The sequence below is a fragment of the Paramormyrops kingsleyae genome, chromosome 24 (genome assembly GCF_048594095.1).
Source record: "Paramormyrops kingsleyae isolate MSU_618 chromosome 24, PKINGS_0.4, whole genome shotgun sequence".
In the NCBI taxonomy this organism is placed as follows: Eukaryota; Metazoa; Chordata; class Actinopteri; order Osteoglossiformes; family Mormyridae; genus Paramormyrops; species Paramormyrops kingsleyae.
In genome coordinates this window covers 2,314,161-2,329,466 of record NC_132820.1, presented here as the reverse complement: position 1 = coordinate 2,329,466, position 15,306 = coordinate 2,314,161, and the positions used below count along the sequence as shown (strand labels likewise).

The 15,306-nt window shown below is 45.2% G+C and overlaps 1 protein-coding gene across 3 annotated transcripts in view; it reads left to right on the top strand.

Annotated features, from left to right (window-relative positions):
- The window catches only part of LOC111855424 (neurexin-2-like), a 589,098-nt gene that overhangs the window by 140,783 nt on the left and 433,009 nt on the right, over positions 1–15,306 (top strand). The gene's annotated exons all lie outside the window — the stretch shown is intronic.

Genomic DNA, 15,306 nt, shown 5'->3' with positions numbered 1-15,306 from the left:
ACACAGCGTCCTCAGGTCAAGGTCTAGACAGTCTGCTGTTTTTGAAATTTCTCCGTTCTCTTCTTACTGACTCCAACAAAACAAACAGGTCCCAGAGCTAGACTCCTACTTGAAGCGCTTACTGTATGTTTAAAGACTGGCTCACATAAGAAGCCGTTTGGTTTTAGACTCTGCTGTGTCTCTCATCAGAGCCGCACTGTCTGTCTGTTCCCTGTCACGGGCTGCTCTGCGATTCCACGCCCGTGTCGTCGATAGCCGTTGTCATTGCTGTGTTTTAGTACACTCATATGTAACAGTTTCACTTTCATTTTTCAGTTCATTGACGAGATCCTCTGCGGTAACAGTCAGAGTGAAGGTCAAACTGTCACAGGAAGCGGCGAAACGTTAAGGTCCCCATCTCACGTAGGTTGCCTTGGAGAATGAGGATCACTCCTTTGTAGCCATGCAAGCGAGACATCTGTCTTCCTGTGCCAGTCTATGTTCTTGCACTGGCAGCTGGGATCTTGTGTCAGGGTGGGGTGCGGGGGGGGGGGGGTCTATCTTTTCCATTCCCCCATGTGGACTTCATGTCATAAAATTGCTGCCAGCTTGAAAGACACAAATAATTGATTTCTTTGGGACGAATCTAGCATGTATTTTATCCTGAGAGACGTCACTGCAGAGACACGACCAAAAACACAGACCCAGGGTGACTCCTGACCTGCTTTGAGAAATAATAATAATAATAATAAAAAAAAAAAGATTGACACCAAATGCCAGGATGATTTGGCCTGATTTCCTTCACATTCCGGGCTCTTTAAGCCACGGCGGGAGTCAGACAACTGCGAGAAGATCCGTCACAGAAGAGCGAAGAGCGAAGGCAGACATCTTGTGAACTGTTTTAATCACGTTGCAAATCCAGGCGTTTCATTCTCCGAGCGTCCCAGAGATTAGAAGCCGATGATAGAGTCCCGGTAAAAACTGAAGTCAGCAAAGACACGTCGCTGTACACCTTGATTTCAAAGAGCCAATAGATTTAACATGGAACTTTCTTCATATTGCCAGAAATAAACTTCTTGAAATATACCTTGAGCTGCCTTAGGTCTATAAACTTAGTGGCTAGCTGATCCCTCTGATATGGTCCTTCTGACATCTCCTTTTGTCCTACACCCAGGCGCACCACGGGCCTGAGGCATTCTGGGATACAGCTCAGAATGAATCTGAACGAGCCCCGAATGGTTTGTCTATCTCAGAAATTTTTACTCTGTTTGCAAATCCTATGCATCACGACAGTCTCCGTCCACGGCTGCGTTTCCCAAAATGTTCCCAGTGCAACAGTCCTTGTAAATTCAGAGACATTGAATTGAAGATGGAGACCCTTGGACAGATTACGTCTCTGGGCTATGCTCCTGCGGCCTTAAGGTCCTACCAAAACCTCTGCCCTAATGGATACCAGTACAAGACAGCATGTTTAACTGGTGTTAATTTTGACAGAATGCAAATTAGCCGCACAGGCTGAGATCGGTACATCATAGATAGACCATTCTTGACTTCACTCACTGTGGGCGTTAGGATCCTCTCAGTTCATATGGTCTGCTCCACATAATCGTGTTAGATGTAAACAATGACCCCGCTGTGTAATTTGCACATGCAGATCTCCTCAGCTTCGTCTTCCTTCGCGACAATCGGAAGCGACTGTGCCATATTTATCCGCCGTCATTAAGAAGTTCCCCCGAGTGAAGATACCCTATTAGCATGTTAGCAGGCTGCCAGCGGGGATGCCGCTTGTTTTCTTAGAAAACTTATTTCTTGTTGTATTTAACGAATTTAAAAGGAGAACAATAAATGAGTATAGGACTGTATTGGACAACGTGTAGCTCCATCTTTAATGCTAATTTAGTGATATTTCATATAAATATTGGTGTTTTACGAGGACGGCCTGGCAGTGCGATAATCTCCCACCTCTGGGACCAGGGTGCATGTTCTCCCTGTGTCATGGTGCGTGTGCGTGTCTGCGTGTGTGAGTATGATGTGTGTGTCCTGTGATGGGATGGTGCCCCATCCTGAGTTGTTCCCTGCCTGTAGCCTCCGGGATTTTCTCCAGACCCCCGCGACCCTGAATAGTATAAGTGAGTAGGCTATAGAAAAAGAATGAATTTGCCTTATAGCATGTTTACTAATACTACTAATAAATACTACTGATAAATACTACTGATAAATACTACTGATAAATTACTACTATTTAGCTATTATAATAAATTATAATGTAATAACTTTGTTTTTACATTTTGGCGTTAAGCAAACGTCACGACACAGAGTTTGTCGTATTTAATGCAAGCGGAGACAGTGAGCCTGCTTATGACAGTAACTAGGATGTTCGCGGTCTGGTGCGCGTTCAGATCTGAGCGCGAAAGCCTCGCTCTACATTGTCTGTGGGGCTCGGAGAAAACGCGCAGTTACTGCCGAGTTACGCCTGCCATCGATCCCCCCCCCCGAAGTCACAGACACTCATTTCTGTCAGAGATTATAATCTGTATTTACCTCTTGTGTTTCTTCTGCTGTGTTGAAGTAACACAGCTGGCCTGGAGAGAAGTCGCCAGCGTGGATTTTATGGTCTGGAAACCTGGCAGTAAAAGGGAGACTCGGCTTATAAAAGCCAGATTACAAGTATATACGGCCACAGTCAGTTTTTTTTTTTAAGGTCCCTTTGTTTCTCAGCGGAAGGCAGTGGGAGACGAGTGTTTTTGTGGGCAATTCTTTAGGCAAATGGGTATTGTATTTGTGTTTTTGTTAATGGTATAACCTTGCAAATGTAAATCCTTTTAGATATTTAATTGAAGAGTGATATTCGTCTTGTGCTGTGACACAATAAAGATGTACAATGGCGAATTTAATTGCCTGCCAAGGGAGAGAGAGAGGAGCAGGCGTGTGGGATGTGGCTGGTGGCGGGGGTAGCGAGAGAGACATGTTTTATAGCTCCCCCAATATGGCCGACATCATGCCAGAGGAGACGGAGCAGCCGGTTGCCATGCCGACGGTGGCAGAGTATGCGGTACAGTGCGTTTACAGCGCGTTTACAGCGCTCCTCGTAACGGAAACATGTTTGCTGGATTTGTTTTTTTCTCCCCCACTCCCAATTTCACGTTTTCTATTTTTAAAAAGCTTCAAAAAAGAAGACACATCCTGCATAATCAAACTGGATGGAAATAATGGATGTAATTAATGAGGACATAAAAAAAAACATGAATAATTATCAGAGCCTGGAAGGCAGGCCCATAAAATGCTGCCGGAAATGTTCGTCTCGCCCCCCCCCCCCCCGCCTGTCCGTCTTGCCAGAGCCTTTTCCCAGAAGTTGTTGAACATACATTGTGGTCATAGACGCGGCGCGAGCATCGCACAGCCAAACAGGCTATTGTGTTAAACATTGCTGAAATATCTGTTTACAAGGTTGACTGCCGTTTAATTTTCTCGCGATTGACTTTTTCTTCCCTCCTTTTTTTCCCCTCCTTTTTTCCCTCCTTTTTTTTCTCTCCTCGCAATGCGGCCGATTTATTGAATTAGCCCAGTATTTATTCAGTTTGCTTGATTACCCGCGGTGCGGTTCGGTGGAATATGAAATGTAATGGGGAGGGGCACTGTGGCGTGGCCACTGACTGAGGCTGGGAGGGGGGGGGGGGGTATTTAAGATGTGCTGGGAGGAAGCAGCGCCCCCCGTCTGCTTACGGCGATCTTTGGCCTACCAGGATGTGTCTGGATGCGAGTTGGTCCAGAGAGGTAGCCTAACTAACCAAGGGGGGGCTTTTCATAGGCCGGGGGCGTGTAAGAGTGAGGAGAAGCGATTCTGACACTGGGAAAGGAGCGAAACCTTAGTGTGAAGTATACTGGGAGTGAAAAGTGATCAATTAGCAGTCAATAAAGGACATCTGTCTGTCTGCCTGTCTGTCTGTCTGTCTGTCTGCCAGCCAAAGTCACTGATATTCCTGTACCCACCTGCAGGGTCACATTTAACTCAACACTTTGGTGCTGAGGTCACAAACCTGACATTATAATGCCGAGGTCACGCTTATGATGCTGAGGTCACGCTAAACCTGACATTATGATGCCGAGGTCACGCTTATGATGCTGAGGTCCAGCTAAACCTGAAATTATGATGCCGAGGTCACGCTAAACCCGACATTATGATGCTGAGGACACACTAAACCCGACATTATGATGCTGGGGTCACACTAAACCTGACATTATGATGCTGGGGTCACACTAAACCTGACATTATGATGCTGGGGTCACACTGAACCCGACATTATGATGCTGGGGTCACACTAAACCCGACATTATGATTCTGAGGACACACTGAACCCGACATTATGATGCTGAGGTCACACTGAACCCGACATTATGATGCTGAGGTCACACTGAACCCGACATTATGATGCTGAGGGTCACACTAAACCCGACATTATGATGCTGAGGTCACACTGAACCCGACATTATGATGCTGAGGTCACACTAAACCCGACATTATGATGCTGAGGGTCACACTAAACCCGACATTATGATGCTGGGGTCACACTGAACCCGACATTATGGTGCTGAGGACACACTAAACCCGACATTATGATGCTGAGGACACACTAAACCCGACATTATGATGCTGAGGACACACTAAACCCGTCATTATGATGCTGAGGACACACTAAACCCGACATTATGATGCTGGGGTCACACTGAACCCGACATTATGATGCTGAGGACACACTAAACCCGACATTATGATGCTGGGGTCACACTGAACCCGACATGATGCTGGGGTCACACTAAACCTGACATTATGATGCTGGGGTCACACTGAACCCGACATTATGATGCTGAGGTCACACTAAACCCGACATTATGATGCTGAAGACACACTAAACCCAACATAATGATGCTGTGGACACACTGAACCCGACATTATGATGCTGAGGTCACACTAAACCCGACATTATAATGCTGGGGTCACATTTAATTCAACACTGTAATGCTGAGGTCACACGTAACTTTTCACTAAGCTGTGCACTGCTCAGGGCAGTAGTGAGGCCATAGGACATCGTGTTAAACAATCTGTTGTTTATGTTGATTGTACTTGAGGAGATTCATTTTATTGCTTTGCTAATTGTTATTTCAGGTTTGTCTCGGTGTGTCTGTCCCCTGCAGTGGGCTGGCGCCCTGTCCTGGGTGCCCCCCCCCCTCCTGGGGCACGCTCCGGGTCCCCAGTCTGGTGTAACAATTATGGAAAATGGATATAACATTTGTCACAATGTTACACACCTGGTCCATTTTCTAGCAGTACATTATTAATCTTGTAGTATAATATGCACTTTCTGGGGGGGAGGGGGATCATTGCAGTAAATAATAGCAGTAAATAATAGCAGAGTTGCAGGTAAACTCCGCATGATAAACGATACGCACAAGTACAGACAGAGCTGCAGCCCCAGTGAAGACACGTTGTTAGCTTGAAGAGGACAGTGTCTCCCCCAGTGCACATTCATATTCCTGGTGCAGATAAGAAATTTGTCATGGAGACCGCAAGGGTTCGAAGGCGCTTAGTCTCCAACCGTGCTTCCGGCCCGAACTAATCCCTGTCCCTGTGGACCACAGGCCGGTGCTGCTGGGCTGGGACCGAGACTCACTCCTCGCTTTAATTGAATCGAGTTCTCCATGAACTGTTACAGCGAGATTATACCTGCATATGAATTATTATTTTTGGTACCACTTTACAATAAGACTCCCTTTTGCCATTTATAAATGGGAATAACTCATTAATCATAATTTAAAAATTGTGTTATGCCTTGCTTATGATTGTCTATTAATTATTTACAGTGTTATAACCTAATTAATAACCTGAGTATAAACCATTAATCAACCCTTTATAAGGGTAGTTTTATTGTAAATACTCAATTGTGACTTACTTAAGGGTTTGTGGAACAGATTATTACGTCAGTTGAGACCTACCTGTAATAAGAAACCATCCTTAGATTGCTGGAGGTGATGTTCTGCTGCTGCTGGCTTTCCGTAGCTGCACTCGAGGATACCGCACCGTCCAGTGACGGGGCCTTGCCATAGTTGGGGGCAGGGCATGCGCTACCGGCAACAAAAGGACTACCCTGCCAGGCCTCAGCTACGACTACATTGCTGGGCTTCAGCTAAGACTATCCTGCTGGGTCTCAGCCACAACTCTCCTGTCGGACCTCAGCTACGACTCTCCTACCGGGCCTCAGCTATGACTACTCTGCTGGACCTGAGCTAAGACTACCCTGCTGGGTCTCAGCCACGACTCTCCTGTCGGACCTCAGCTACGACTCTCCTACCGGGCCTCAGCTATGACTACTCTGCTGGACCTGAGCTAAGACTACCCTGCTGGGTCTCAGCCACGACTCTCCTGTCGGGCCTCAGCTACAGTATGACTACTCTGCTGGACCTGAGCTAAGACTACCTTGCTGGGTCTCAGCCACGACTCTCCTGTCGGGCCTCAGCTACAGTATGACTACTCTGCTGGACCTGAGCTAAGACTACCCTGCTGGGTCTCAGCCACGACTCTCCTGTCGGGCCTCAGCTACGACTCTCCTACCGGGCCTCAGCTACAACTACTCTGCTGGACCTGAGCTACTTCTACATATCATAATATCAACACAGAGCTCATCTGTGGTTTGTCCGCCTTCACCCCTAATCCAGAAGCAGTTCACTTGATTTTAACCAAAGTAACACTTGTCAGACTACATTTTTAGTCAGTTGAAGCAATTCAGAAGCATGACCTCTGCTTTCACCTTTGCTTGCAGTTTTTTATTTTTTTTTTAAAGTCACATCTCTTTCCATTTGATTATCAGTCGTATAAAAAGACATGAGTAAAGAGGTTCTGACAGCAAAAACAACCTGAATGCCAAGTTAATTACTGAGCGCTGGGCACATGTGTCATTACATCTTACCTTTTAATTAGCTCAAATGAATAAGGCATTTTTAAACGAGTGTCTAGACTCATCCCTAGCAATGAAGTGCATCTTGTTTAAGGTAAATTTATAAACTTTCCACATAGGTTTCTTGATGCTCTAAACAGCGAGGCAGTTTCACCATATGTCCGTCGCACTGCCGTTCATAAAAGCATCTTTCGGAAAGATGCTCAGTAGGTGTTGTGTCAATCCCAAGAAGTGTTTGGTTGCAGGCAGGGGAATTCCTTATGGCTCTCTGGTATTCTCGCTCTTCAGCTAAGCTGTTGGATCCAGACCAAAGGAAATATGGCACTTTTCACTGGCACTTGAATAACAAATATTACCATTTAAAAAATCCAGTCTGAATCAAGTGTGCTTTCATCAAGGTCAGTCTGATATACTGGAGGACAAACAGGCAAGCTGGTTATAAAGGTGTTTCCTGTCTGAACAGGATGTGTCTTTCACATGGCCCAATTCTTTACATGCCAACTTGTTTACTCTGGGGCGAGACAGCCAATCATATCTGGCATGAATATATACCATCTCTAGTGAGTTTCCAAACTAATTTCTAGTTTCCTCAGATGTGTCTGAATACTGAGGAAAAAAAAAATCAATAGTGGGTCAGTGGCTGGCCATCGAGGTTTGGAGTTTGATAAAATGGACGTGAGACCATAGGTTTAAATTCAAGAACCAGAGATAATTTTGTTTCATTGACTTGTTTCATTAATTCTGTCAAGAAGTTTATTTGAACTGGGTCAGCGATCGGAACAAAGTGTCAAACTGTGAGGGATAGTACAGATACCATTTGTGCCCAAAAATTATCATCTACCAACCTACCAAATTCACTGAGATATGTTGATCGACTGAGCACTTCAAAACATGGGTGCGAAAAAAGAGTTAACGTGGTTCACTGGATGTACACAATGAAATAAGATCAATCTTGGCGGGAAATAATGTCACTATAAAACCTTTTATTCTGCACAGACCTCTGAACTGCTTCTGTTTTGAGACTAAAAAGGAGAACCGTGGCTGAGGACCACAGTGGGCTTTAGATAAACTTGGTGAGGGCTGACATTTACCTGCAGCTGTAAAAATATCTCAGAGGTCAGAGTGCCTTTGGAATGACACAGAACACACTCAGCGCTGGTCTGGCTGTGTGCTTGCTTCACTTCACTATAGCGGTTGTACAAAAACGCAATGAGAAATCAAGTGCGTGTGATATTAGGGTCACAAATAGAGATGGTAGTGCAGTTGTCCACCTGGACATGGTCATGGCAGGGGGGGGGGGGGGCGGCTAATTTGCCTACCTGCAGACTCCACACTCATAAAGTGGAGGCAGGATGGATTCGAACCCCTAACCTCGGAAGCAACAGCACTAGCCACAGAGACACCAAGCCACTGCAAAGAGTCGTTGTCAAATATCAGAGGTGGACATTTCAGGTCCAGAAAGTAAAAATCCAGACCAAGATTTTGTTTCAACCAACCAGTTGAGTACTCTGTGACTGGTTGGTTGCAATGAAATCCTGGTTTAGATTTGTACTTTCTGGACCTGAAATGGTCACCTCTGTCAGACATTAATAACCCAAGACTTGGGCGGCATAAAGACAGTCCAACAAGCAAAGTACCGTGAGGATTCGTACCCGAGTGTCAAAGCTGTTAGCAGCACTTGTCTCTGACTAAAAATTATCCATTAGTTTGGGGGGGGGGGGGGGGTGTCCCTTTCCGGGAGGCTCTGCAGCTTCGGATCTGGCAGCGTTCTGGGCTTTTCCGTGATGGCGCGTGATTGATAAGCCAAACACAAAGCGAGCCCCGAGACCGCGTCACGCTGCCAGCTTATTATGCCCCTCTATTCATGGTGTGGCCCAGAGCCCGAAGCCCTCCGAGCCTTTGGGTCCGATGGGCTCCGGGCCACCGCCGGCTTCTTTGTCCGCGTCTTTTCCGCCGCCTGCACTGGACCACCACAAGCACAGTCTGACTGTTTTTATTCCAAACCGCTTGGATGCCCCGTGTAGAGGTTCAAAGTGCTTATAAGCCATCACTGCCGCGTTCGCGCCCCCCCCCCATCTGCCGCTATCCAGTGGTGGGAAGACCTTCCCACTGCAATCAAAGTGTTCCACCTGCTCATTCTTCTTTCTCTGCCATAGACGATGATTCTTTGTCTGCCGAGCCTGACAGACAGAGGCCTACCATAACGTTTCACTGGGTTTTTCTGGCCTGAACGCCCTCCCTAATTATCTCCCCGCTAACGCATCGTGCGACCCTTATTTAATTACTTTATTTTCTATTCCTTTACCATTTAAGCTTGGCTCGAATCCTTTCACGCTGTGTGGTGATTTTACTGTTTCCCAGACTTGTTGCGTTCCTTGATTGGTTCTGCTTTCTTCTGTTTTCCACTCTGTTCTGCCCAAAAAGCGGTTTTACGTAACGGCAAACTGGAAGGATTATTCTATTCCGTCTCCCTGTTTCGTGCACAGCGCTCCCCGCTGATTCTGAAATGTGAAACTCGAAGCTAATGATGCTTTTACGAGCCGCTCTTGGGTGCTTTTATCCACGTGACTTGCGGAACCACCCGAAGGCATCTGAATTCTGGAAAGTAGCTAGATTTAACCTTTTTTTAAAGTCATACGATTCAAACTGCCCTCGTGTGTATTTCTGATTTTAAACTCTTTCATGCTTGTGTTGTTTCAGGGTACGAGAGATGTATATTATCCATTGGTCTCTCAGTAGCAATGGAGACGACTGTAATGTACTCAGAGCTGTTACGTTCTCTCTTTCCTCTTGTAAGTGGCTCCTTAATGTTTTGTATTAAATATATATGGAGCTGTCAACAGCTCAGATTCATGGGCGGCCAAGGAAGTGTGTATCCTCGCATCAGATGCTCCAGGCAGTGTAGTGTGTAGTCTCCGTAGAGCTCATGCATGGCAGGCAGGTTCAGCTCGCTTCCCATTGGCCCACGTCATTGTGCCGTCTAGACTAGCAGACCATGTGTTTGATCATGTTTGTTTTACCACTATTTATATGGAGCTTCAATGTGCTTCCCAGCAGAAACAATTCATGTTTGTACATATAAGTATACATATTTAAGATGTATATATTTAATAATAATAAATACTTTAGCGATCCCCATGGGGAAATTGTCTTTATGGCTCCCCCAACTTGCTCTCTGTACAGCGGGGGCCTGGAACCGCAAATATTTAATCATTAAAGAAAAGTTTAGAAGCAAGATTAAAATCTGAAGAGCAAGATAGAGGAATCCAAACCTCAAAATCGTGTTATTTTCAAAGTAACTTGCCTTTAAGATGCAAATCCTATCTGCATTATAAAAAATGTTTACTAATAATAGCAAAGATGATATCTGGTCACGTGGTGCGTTTTCATCAAACAGGCAGGTGAGGAGGATAAACTAGGGGAGGAGGATGAAGAATGAGCTGTGGCTCCGGAATGTTCTAGAGTGAAAATAACAAACTAACAGCTAAAAAGCCAGCACACTAAAATACTCACAAAATGTTGTTTTTGATGTGATTTTTTCCTCATTTTGACATTAAAGTAATTGATTTCGTACTGTGAATGTGCAAGCACTCTCTGCGAACACAACAACAGATAAAAATATAAAAATAAATGTATAAAAAAACGCCAATGTTCTTTACGAAGCTGTCCACCTAAGGTTGACGTCGTTGCTGCAATAGAAAGCAGCCGCTGTGAACAAGCCTCGCGTGATTTTCTTTAGCTAGCTGGTTACGAATGTGAGTTTGAGTGCCCGTTCTCCGTTATGTATCAGTCATTACCGCGGTTCGTCAGCAGCTGCTGTGAACAAGCCTCGCGTGATTTTTTTTAGCTAGCTGGTTACGAATGTGGGTTTGAGTGCCCGTTCTCCGTTATGTATCAGTCATTACCGCGGTTCGTCAGCAGCCGCTGTGAACAAGCTTCGCATGATTTTTTTTAGCTAGCTGGTTACGAATGTGGGTTTGAGTGCCCATTCTACGTTATGTATCAGTCATTACCGCGGTTCGTCAGCAGCTGCTGCTGACGGGGCGAGCAAACGCATCCCACACGTCACGGCGATGGCGGCGAGATGAGTGAGGCTGGCGGCGTCGCAGCCCTTCAACGGCGGGATAATGTTTTATTTACGCTGATTATTCAGTCAGCGTCGGCTAATTAAGAGGGTCCCACCCAGACCACGTCTTGTCAGTTCCACTCACGCGTCTGCATTAGCCCCACAATTTGCAATTGTGAGCAATTGCTTAAATAGCTATTAATCACAATTGGCAACACAATAATTAAGAAAAATAACCTCTCCTTTTTAGATGGTTTGCCATAGATAAACAGGAACGGTGACTGATTTGTTATGATTGAATGAGGGGAATTTTAGGAGAGTACGCTTGTGTGGCATAACCTACTTTTAAATTAATTACCAAAAGGCTCGTAGAGTTTAATTAAAGAAAGCTTGAGGTATGCTAATTCGGACGGGCGGGGGATTAATAAATAAATGACTGTACGCTTTACACTTGCTTACCTTGAAATCCGGGCGTTTCCACTCGCAATTTAGCTCACGGGCTGTTTGGGCCCTCGTTGCAGGCCTGCCTTCCCAGGTCGCGTGTCATGTGGAGATGTTTACGTTGCTGTTTGGACCTGTTCGCTCTGACACGATGCTGCTGCCAGGCCCAGGGAGGTGTCTGTCCTTGTTGCAGGTACGTTGTAAACAGATCCCCGGAAAGGGGCCTGTCTGCTCGTTCAGCAAGCTGTCCGCACTCCTTCTGTTCCTGGCGCTGCCATCGTGTATCGTTTTTGTTTCCCCTCCTCCATTTTACCGGGAATTTTGTATTATACCATTTATCTGTTATTTCGTAACTTTTATTCCTTACTTTGGACAATCTCAGCATTTTGTTCTGCAATTTGCGGACCTCTAATCGCATTTCTTTAACATAGCGGACAGGACTAACCTTCAGTGCTAATCTGCAGTGGCAACAGGAGCGTGGGGGCACAGTAATTTGGTACATAGCATTGCCATTATCATTTTATTGCTGTGTTATCTTTTTAATGAGGAGCATTACGGAGGACAGAACAAAGGGGGGAGGCGACGGCTCGGGCACTCGCGATGTTCCTCAGGATCCATACTAATGAGCTCATGCTACTTTGCTGACTGGTTTCTAACCAGCAGGACCAGCCCGATACCATGGCCACTTTCCCACTGCAGGAACCTTTTTCAGGAACCAGAACATTTTTCAAGAACCATGAACTTCTGTTGGGTTCCCATCGTAGGAACCTTTTTCAGGAACATCTGTCCCGCTTGATCAAGAACTACTGGGAGGGGCTGATAATGATAACTTTTCCTGATTGGTTAACCACAATTACCGGTACTGACTTGGGAGTAAGGCAAAGAGAGTGAAGTAGGGGAGCAAAAGCTGAGTAGATGGAATTATTTCTGTATCACAGTTACGTTAAATTCATCCTGTTTTTGCTTGTGTCTCCAAATTTATACATCGGAAAATTTGATCGATGACCGATATACTTCCGTCTAATATCACCGGTGTGGCGGTGAAATGTGTTGCCGCGTATTAGCGGAATAACTTCACATCGTTTTTTATTCTATGAAAAACTAAAAAATTGATCTTCTGGCCAATTATAAATATCTCGTGAGCCGTATAAATGAAATGCTATGTTCCGTTTTCAACCAATATATTTTTTATTATACCAATATAATATATTGAACCAATATACCATATATTATAATCTTCAGACCAGTTTAATCATCGGCCCAATAACAAACCAAATAACTAACAAAATTACTTTTTCATCCTCCATTGTTTTGGGATGGCGGTGTAGTTTTGTGTGAAATTACATGTGAAGTTTGATCTACCAGCCTTTTGCGATTCCAGTGCTTATTAAGCATAAAAGTCTCAGTTCCTGTTGTGCGGTGGGACAGTGACACATGAGGGTCAGATATGGGCCAGGAACTCGGAACCAGGAATTAGGTTCCTAAACTTTGGCGAGAACGTGCCACCCTAGGCAAGTCGCACCACCAGCGGGGTGAAATCAGCCTGCTAAGTTGGCACCCCCTCAGTAGGGGGCGCCCTAGGCAGCCGTCTATGTCACCTAATGCAGTATTTCTCAACCCAGTCCCCAGGGAACCCCAGACAGTCCACATTTTTGCTCCCTGCCAGCTCTGCCAAACACTAGCCCAGTGGGTTGATTTTTTCGCTTCTGCCTCTTTTTCTTTTAAGAAGCCGCTGTGTGCTAAATGCACCCGATGTTGTAGGAATGGCGGAGGCTGATTTATAAAGGCCATCGAGCAGATGGAGAGTGTTTGATAAGTGACACTATTGCCAAAGACTCTGGCAAGTCTAGGAAAGCAAGAGGGGCAAATATACAGCATGTTCCCCATGGTAGCTGGACAGTAGTATTCTCATTTAAAATCATTATTAAAGATACATCTCTGACCCTTAGCCATTGAAGTTTTAAATCTCTAAGAAATCATTGTCCAGTTTGGTTCTGCACGGGGCATAACTGTGATGTAGCTGTCTGTTAAAATTAGCGCTGTCTGCTTGAGTTAGAAATGGAGCTGATTCTTTTTTTAGGCTTTTATGAACGTGTCAGGCGTCTGCATCAGACTTCAGTCACCGTCAGGTTATGCAGACCACCTTGTAAATAACAGCATCAATCATGGAGCCAAAGCAATGTCTCTTTCAATCTGAATGTGCATTCATATCGCCGTCTGACTGCCGACACGCAACGTACCACCGTGTAAATGTTCCTTAATTTTTTATTGATCGCGTTCAGGTTAATATGATTACATTGTTTTTTTCCCCGCATTGTCATTTTTTATCACATAAGCAGTGCTAACTACTGTATAACTGTTGGATTTATGTGTTTATTAAGGCGTCTCCAGGCGAATGGTGGGTCTCTACCCATTTGCTTTCTAAGTTCTTCATTTCTGTTCAAATCCCCCGTTGAATTAATATGAGCTGCTTATGCAGACAGAGTGCAGTTTGGAATTAAACTATTAAAGGACGCAGCACATTACATAACCATCCGTGGCTCAGGTTAAAGAGCCACTCTCTGCTTTCACAAGTGTCGATGGTCTAAATTAATGTACCTAAGAGGTGAAAATGACCACCAGCCGACTTGCTGAAAGGTGCTCAACTGACAGCATCTTCATTTATAACTTTATATCTGATGATTCTGACGATAGGAATGGGACTTCTGTCCAACCCTGAAATTAACCAGGGCTGACCTTCAGTTTCAAGACTGCAGCATGCAAGAGTCAAGTGAGCATTGCAGTCAGTATTTCATGGGGAATTATAGCCCATAATAGCATTTCTCTTTTGTACTTTTTTGTACTGTTGCGTTGCATGAAGAAATGTAGGATTCACAAGGTAACTGCACTGCTTTCATGAGATGTCATTGGAGAGAATAGCTGAGACACTTGGCAGCTCATGAATATCTCTGAAGATCATGCAGAAATGATTCTCTTCTCCGGGTTGACATGTTCAGCATTTAGAATCTGTGCTACAGTTTGATGATTTTTCAAAATGGAGAAAACAATATCGATAGACCAAGGTCCCTCGACCTTTTCTTTTCCCCATGAGATCTACAAAAAGCAGAAGAGTGAGCAAGCTGATGGGAAAGCACTCACCAGGAATTGTGGGAAATGACAAACTCTGGCTTGTGGTCTCCATACTTGCAATGGAGCTCTGAGATGTTAGGTTTTATCGCTATAACTACACTGGTTGTTGGATTACTTCCACAGTATCACATACTCCTCCATAGATCTTGGTGCCTGCTTATCCGTTTAGAGGCACCACGATAAGAAGTGCTTTTGGGGAATCATACAGTGCGAGATGCAGTAGTGCCCGTGGTGTGGAGCTCTGGGCCCTTATGCACACCCAGGACACGTACAACATGCGGGGAGACCTGTAGGAAATAATCTGGAGGAGAGGTTCAAGCGTGAAACTTCTGGAGTGAGAGTGTACTTAAACCACCATGCTCTTCAGTGGCAGGAAAAAAATAAACTTTCCAAGATCCGCTCATGCACTGATTGCGTTTTCTTGTATTCTTGTCACCAAATTTTTACTAATTATTATCAAGGATATCTGCTCTAGCTTGTCGACTTTGAAGACGCATACTATGGATTTTCAGCCGATGTGAAGGTTATTGATGCTGTTGTTTGCGTTGGCTGGGATGTGTTGAGCTTCTGAGGCCCCACTGCTGGCGTTGGGGCTTCTGCAGTGGACCAACTGCAGTGCATTGGATTCCCCGATGCTGCTGATGGTAGCATTGAGTGAGCCAGCTTGGCACTGGAAGCCTGTCTGTGTTGTATGTTAATTCTGGAGATCTGGCTGCAGTGTCTCTCCCCGTTCACTGTGCC